We start from the raw sequence: 8,387 nt of genomic DNA, 5'->3' as shown, positions 1-8,387 counted from the left end.
CTTGGCACGGCTCGATCCTCGAGCCTAACTAGTTAGCTCGGCTTGGTTTGGTTAGCGGCTCGGGCCCATTGGAGCCAAGATCGAGCATTTGCGGCATTTTCTCAAACACATGGAGTACACCTTCAATTTCTCACGAAATGTAAAACAACAGCATTTATTTACAAGTATTACATCAAACACTCATATGCAACATAAAAATCAAGATAAAAGAGTATTTGTTTCATATCCCCACCTTCATCGCTACCAGTCTGCACTTCGTTGAGTCATTTCACCAAACACTTGCTGAGCAACATCATTATCAAAATAACCGAGTCACCAAACTAATTCGATCCGAGTTCGATTCGAGTTGGGGTTCAATCCAAGTTGAGTCAAGCTCGGGCAAGCTTGAACTCGACTCGAAACTTTTTCAAGCTCAAAAAATTAGCTCGACTCGGCTTGAACTTAGTTTCAAACTGATTTGAACCGAGCTTTTTCGAGTCGAGCGAGCTAACATAGCTAACTCGGTTCATGTACAAACTCTAAGGCTGACATTATAGTGAGCTCATGAAGTTTTCAATGGTGGATGCCCATATATTGGCTCATGTTTTTCTCATGTCCGAAAATGAGCCGCCGTAATCAATAGATGGAGTGGATATTATACATACATTAAGTAAGTTAAGGGCATGTACCTATTTATACTTACCGTAGGATAGTATTGGACTATTGTAATGATCATGTAAGATTGATATTTCCTTGTGAAATCCGGTAAGTTGACTAAAGTTAACTTGTTGCTTAAGATGTGTTGTAGATAGATGGTACACGGGTTGACCAAATTAGGTATTTGTTTGAATCAACCGTGTAAGTCATTATCTCAACCATATACTCCACATGCGACTACACAATGGATTACCTTGCTCGGTTTGAATAGAGTACTAATCACTTATTAGGCAAAATGCCCATAGTAGAATTTCTCCAAGATTAGAACATGCATGGGTCATATCATCACATTTTGTTACCCATCTCTTGCTCTCGATCCTAATTTAATGCACCTATATATTATACCCATGTTAAATTATTCAAAAATTAAAAAAATTAATTAAGAAAACATGCCTACCTTTTGATATATTTTCAAACACACGCTTTATTTAGAAATAGTTATGGATATGCGCTTTTCATGATTAAAAATAAGACGAAAAATAAGCTTGTTTGGCTTTGACTAACGATTTCTGACGGAAATGCGCCGTAAGATCATTTTGCCCTTATTGTCAATCATATTTAGAGTTGGATCCGAATTTTTTGTGCTTGCTTTTGTCAATGTATAAAGGGATCAACCGTAGCATGCAAAGTGATCCCTGCCGTCCATTTATTTGATAAGGTCATTTCACGGACTGATCACCTGTGTTTCAGGAAGATTTCAACAGTATTCATCATCCGGATTTGATTTTATTATTGTGGGTTACATCTAGCTCAAATCTTACTAATTTAAGTTGTGATTGAATCCCTACCATTAAAAACTTCATAGGGGCCATGGGAATGTTTATTTGCCATCCAACATGTTGATAAGGTCACAAAGACCTAAATGAAGAGACCACACAAATATCATTCGATCCAAAACTTTTATGGCTAAGTTTTTAATAGTCAGTTACCTTTGGTTTTTTTTTTTTTTTTTAATAGTATGGTCCAAATGAGATTTTGATGTGCTTCATGTTTTTGGACTTTGCCTTAAAATGAGTTTTCAAAATGGATGGACGTCTTCAATATAAGTCAAATACATCAAGGTGGGACCCATGGTGGTCAGGGATCCCACCAACTTCCATGGATACGGGATCCACCGAAGCTGTGCCTGCTGTTGCCAGCTTGTATTATAAGCTGGCTGACATGGTAGGAGGCCTTTAAATGACATGACTGCCCCACGACAGGTGGGGCCATTGTGATGTTTGTGAGAAATCCACTCCGTCTATCAACTTTGACAAGTCATTTTAAGGCTAAGAGGCCAAAAACTCGGGGAGATATTATGCTCAAGTGGCCCACACGACGGGAAACAGTGGAAGGGTTGGTTACTATTCAAACCTTTCTAAGCTCCACTTGATGTTTTTATACATCCCTAACTATGGGGCCCACTGTGATGTATGTAACTTACATCCACACAGTCCATCCATTTTGACAGCTAATTTTAGAGTAAGATCCCAAAAATGAAACAGATCCAATTATCAGGTGGACCATAACATAGGAAAGCTTGGTGATTGAACTTTCAACCATTAAAAACCTATTAGGGAGCATCTTAATGTTTCCATAGTATTTATTTTCCATCCAATCTATTGATAAGTTCATATAAGCCTAGATGAAGGGAAATAACAAATATCAGCTTGATCCAAAACTTTTGTGGCCCATTAATAGTCGATCACCTCTTTTTTATGGTATGGTCCACCTGATCACTACTATTTTTTCTAGTTAAGGTCTACCTGATAAGTAAACGTGTTTCACTTTTTGGATAATACCCTGAAATGACCGGGGAAAACTGATGAATAGTGTGGATACAGAATACATGCATCAAGGTGGGTCCTGTAGTAAGGGCTGCACCATCTTGGGTGAGTCCATGGTCTCACCTAATTCATTCCCTCTCTCCGCTCCGACAAGCCTTGTACAGGCTGGCTGATACGACGTGAAGTGACTTTCAACGACGTTATTGCTCCATGGCAGGTGGGGCCGATGTTTGTGAGAATCAACTCCGCCCATCCATTTTAGCAGGTAATTTTAAGACATGAGATAAAAAATCGGTAGGATATGAAACTAAATATGGTCACATTATTGAAATGTGCTGACTATTATTCAAACCTTTTAGAGCTCTACTTGATGTTTATATGTAAGCCAAACCGTTCATAAGGCGGTCCAACCGTTGGTAAGATCATTACCATTGGGATGACTGAAAAAAAAAAAAATATATATATATATATATATATATATATATATATATATATATATATATATATATATGTTAGCCTAATCTAAATCTTTTGTGGCTCCATAAATGTTTTAATTGTGGGGGTACAATCTCCATTATTTTTGTGTAGCCCACTACAGCTTTGGATCTGCCTTATTTTTTGGGTGATACCATAAAATGAGCCGGCAAAACGTATGGACTGCGTGGACTTCTCACAAACATCACGGTGAGCCCCAACTACCTTCAAAACACGGAACACAGTATTTTTGCCTTTTTAAAAATACAATTGTAAAACCGTATAAAATCCTTCCTGCATACGACAACAGCCGTTTATACTATAATAGCGCACAAAAGGTTGACAACTCCCTTGAAACATTTAGAAAAGCAGATGTATTATTGAAAAATTACTATAAGGTAAGCAGGCTTTTATAAATAACTCAAACTAAAAACATCTACACCTTTACACATAATGATCACCTGCAACCTTCACCATTAGGCTTTTAAAATAATCTCCTTCATAGTCTTGTAAGGGATGGACCAGAGGGACCCAAAAAGAAGCTCAATAAAAAAAACAAAAAAACATCAGGCTTTCAAAAAGATTTCCCATATTGTCTTTTAAGTGTGGACTGAAGGGACCCCAAAAAGAAGCTCAATCCAAAAATGATTGATCCAACACATGCCCACTAGCTGTGCACAATCATGCATAAGGACACCAGATACAAAATTTAAAACCCAAGCTGTGGATTTTTGCTGTATATACAATTTCATTTTAAATATTTTTATAGAGTACGTGAGTCCCTGATTGCAGGGATTACAATACAAAAGAAAAGTCTACGCTTATGTATAAGAGGCAAAGCAAGTCAACTTTCTAAAGAGGAGAATGTGCAAGGACAAGAAGGACAAAAAAACATTATCTTTAAGAGAGCCTTGAAGAGACAGACAGTGTTGTGATGCCAAATGCTGCAGAATGGGGATAGCAGTATGTCTCAATCGCTGGTGCCAAACCGGTGGAATCACATGTTCTCCAATAAAAGCAAACGGCTGACTCGACTTCTCTGGATACTACGATGAAGATGGATGGGAAAGAGCCCATTCTCACTCTGGCCGCCGTCTTGGTGTCCTTTATGCAAAAGCCATCTGAAGAGAAAACGAAAAAACAATTGTTGTCATGGAAAAATTGATTTTTAGAACGTAGGTTAGCAGAAACATTGGGGCAATGTAAAACATTGCGCATATGAAAATTGAAGAATTATGATGCAAGAGGGTAGAACCAATGTGGGAAATCCGCAGACCTGAACAATTTCCAAAAGCCACTTTATCACATCCTTAGTATTCATCATGAAGAGCAAGGTTAGCTAAGTCAGCAGTGATATGATTCGAGGCACCACTCTATCAGTGTACCATGTCTGATCATCTGATTGTCTTCCGGACGAAGTGACCACAGCAGCAAGTTTTTTAGTTGGAACTCTCCCTTCATAAGCATGATCCATCTGATGGTAGCAATTTATGGTAGAATGGCCTGGTCAGCCACAAATCCGGCATAGTGACCGAGGACTATTTTTAGTGTAAGCTGAAGTATGAGAAGTAGATGAATAGTGAGAAGGTCCTTGATGGAAACCTGAAAGGGAAAGCAAATAAATCAATATGAAAAGAAAGATATTACAGGAAAAGACTCAACAATTCTCTAACTAAATGTTAGAGATCACGAATGCAAGTCGTGAGTAAGCTCAACAGTCATCTAGTCTTAAACTAGAGATCACTTTCCCTCCCTTCAACAGCTACTGTAGATACAAGAAATTTTATAAAGATAATATTAATCAGCTTGTCTTATTCCATAAGTCATAGGTCTCATTTATAATCAACCTTACAATATGTAACAAAAGATATGAAATCTAAAATTTTATGAAAATAGGAAAGCACCTAAATAACAAAGCATTCTAATGAAGAAAATGCCTAAATAAGAAGATATTTAAGTAAGAAAATATTTAAAATTATTCCCAGCCTAAAATAAAGATATGAAGAAAAGAGCATATTTTCTAATCTAGATATTTGAAAGAAATGGAAAGTGATAATGGGCTAAAAAAGGAAGGTGGTCCTTTTCTTGTACACACATGCGGAGTGTGCATGTGTGGGATGTGGGACAATTGCATCAGTCCTTTATCATTAGACCGAGTATTATTCAAATGGAATGGCGCACCCATTCCACAGTGGTTATTCTTAGTTTTTAGAGTATATAAAGCTGTTGCAGATGCTTCAATGGGAAGTAAATTCTGCTCCTCATGTCTCATTTCAACACTTAGAAGGAGACCAACAAGGTCATCCAAAGAGACCGACGTGTCCTGAGCTTGAGCAGAATTAACTGTAGCCTCATAAGCATGGCCTAGCACCACTCATAATCAATGTGATCAAATCATCGTCAACTACTGGTTTTCCAGCGAGAGCTAAATTATCCACTATATTGTTCATCCTGTCAAGGTAGTAAAAATTGAGAAATTACCTTATTTAGTAGTTTGGAGTTGATTTTTCAATTGCATAATTCGAGTTCTAGATTGCGAGGAATACCATTTCTCAAGAGATCTCCAAACATCTCAAGATGTTGAGAGACAAGCCGTAGTGGACAACACACTCGGAGTAAGCGTAGCATTAATCCAACTGAGAAGAGATTGATCTTGTTGCTGCCATTCGATGTAGATGGGATTAACGACATTTCTCATTTGGCCTTCCTGCATTCAAAAACACACATGAAGGTCTTAAGGGTAGTGCTTAAAGGGCGAAATGATTGTGGAAAAATGAAAATTTTAAAGTAGTGCTTGAGGGTCTCTTTGACTAGGTACTCCTATATAAACATCCAAGAGGCATTTAAAATTCAATTTTCATGTTATTTTTCATGACATGAGTTTCTTCATTGCATTCCAAAGTGTATCTCAGTCACTGCAGAAGCATAATACAGTCTACTCTTTTTGTCATATTCGTTGTAAGTGTGTTCAAAATCAATCATAAACATTATTTATTGTAGATCGATTGCAGAAAATTGGGCTTCATTATATCCTACAGACAAATTGCCAATAACACAGATAAGCAAACTGACGCAGGGATGGACATGATGAGGTTGAACACGGTCTTCCTCGGGGGATAATTACTCTGAAGCTTCTCTGTACTCCTCACAAAGAGTCCTCGAATCCAGAGGAGAGATAGAAAATAGAAATAAATTCTAATAAAATTGGAAATAAATTGATTAATGATAAAAACGAATCTACTACCCTTTAAATAGTAATACCAAACCTAGGAAGAAGTTTCATAATCAAACTCCAACTCAAACTCTCTAAAATCGTAACTTACTATAAAGAGTAAACTTACTATTTATAGACTATCATGATTTCCAATAGACTTCATGGTTTTCAGCCAAAAGATAGTAAGTGTCCAATTTGGGCGAAGCATATTATTCCCCTAATTTTTCTAAGCCCTTTTCTTGTTGGTCACGACTCCTAAAACTCAATGATCAAAAGCTATGATCAAACTGAAACTTACTATAAATAGTAAAAATGGAAATGAAATAGATTTTCAACCGTCGATCTGATGGAATCTCACAAATTCGGCGTGGTCAACCCAGCATAACAAGGTTGGTTGGCTAAAGTAGTTTCTCCTACCCCAAAATCATATATGGTATGTCAAATAATTCATTCCAATTTACGAGATATGCCTGTTTTAAGGTTTGACGATCATGATTACTTCCACCTTCAATCGGGCCTCTCTCATCCATCTTGGACATGAAAGTGTCTGTGACCTACTCTACATCACAAACTAGGATTCAATCCATAATAACAGTAAATAATTCAATCCTTAATAGGGATAAATACTATTTTTAGGGAAAGTGACTCCATAATACCAATTGACTTGAAGCCGCATTTCTTATGCTTTAACGTAAGTTTTGCTTATCATTCTCCTTTGCTGGAAATCCTTTTTAAGGATTCAAAAACTATCTAGGTGACATAATTTTCAATATGGCTTGATATTAACCAAGGAATTATAAAAAAATGACTCTTTATGTGAAATGAAATTTCAAGGGAACCCATCTACATCCGTATATCTCCATAAACGGTGGGGATAATGATACCATAGTTGAAACCTTTCTAGGGCCCATCGTGATGTTTATTTGTCATCCAACCCTTTTTTTTAAATTATTGGTTAGCACAGTAGTACACACACCCCACTGTTAACCACAACCCACCTGGTGATGGGGATTTTCTCCTCATTACTGGGTTCGATTCGATGAAATCGAACCAGTTTCGATATCATCGATAATTGCTGGATTTTTTACCGCTGGTTACTGGACAGTTTTTTGGTCCTGTCGATATCATCAATGGACTTTAAATGATATCGAAGGCTGTCATCGAGAGACCTTTGATGACATCGATAATTGTTAGATTTTTATTCACCCCTGGTCGCTGGACAGTTTTTGGTCCTGTTTCGATATTATCGAAGGACCGTCGATGATATCAAAGGCTGTCATCGAAAGACCGTCGATATCATCGAAGAGTTCTACAGATGTAATTGCGAAAACATAGATTTTACGGATTTTGTTTCCTATTTTGATTCTACCTCTTTCAATTCTTATATAAAGGGATATATGCAAGATTGAGGTATATTCTAGGGTATTCCAGAGAATTTCAGGGTATTTTAGGGTATCCTAAAGCTTTGCAAGGGTTTTTGTAACGCCCTGGAAATTGGGGGTCATGCATACACTCGACTCCCAAGTTCCCGAGTGTCACTTATAATCAATTTTATTGTTTTATGATTAATCAGGCTTAAATGCACAGTATGAAATTTCTTGAAGCATGAAACACAACCACAACCAGTCTACTGAAATGAAATAGGCTAAATATATATACACATCCAGAATAATGCAAAAGGGTCACACAAGGCGTTGCCCAACAAAATCACAAAAATATGTCCAAAATGAATAATGAGCTGAGTCCAACACCCAGCGACCCAAATCTTCTACTAGGCCGGTGGAGAACCGTCCATCAGCTGGAAGTAGGACAGCTCGTCCTCCTCCTTAAGACTCGTGCCGCCAGGCTCCTCATGCTCTGCATCATCTGCACCTATGGAAGAGTCCGGTTGGTGTTTTAAAACACCGTCCCAGAGTGGTAGTGAGTAATCAACTCAGTGGGTGCTATTAGACTTAAGTTGTAACAAGCATCAATTATATTAAGAATTTAATGAAAAACAAGTATTCATAAGCACTTGACTAATCTTATTAATGCGCATGCATGACAGATGATATGATGCATGCCCTTACCACAACTCTCCCTCGAGCGACTTCATCTAACGATCGCATATGACCAACACTCCCTCAAAACGACCTCGACTGCTGAGTCACCACCCTAGCTAATGCGATGTAATGCGATAGTGTTAGCCGAGTTCTTAGTTAAGTCTATTCATCCAGTAGATTGGGGAATTTGATACA

This window comes from Magnolia sinica, chromosome 4 (assembly GCF_029962835.1).
Source record: "Magnolia sinica isolate HGM2019 chromosome 4, MsV1, whole genome shotgun sequence".
Taxonomy (NCBI): Eukaryota; Viridiplantae; Streptophyta; class Magnoliopsida; order Magnoliales; family Magnoliaceae; genus Magnolia; species Magnolia sinica.
This window is presented reverse-complemented; position numbering follows the sequence as displayed.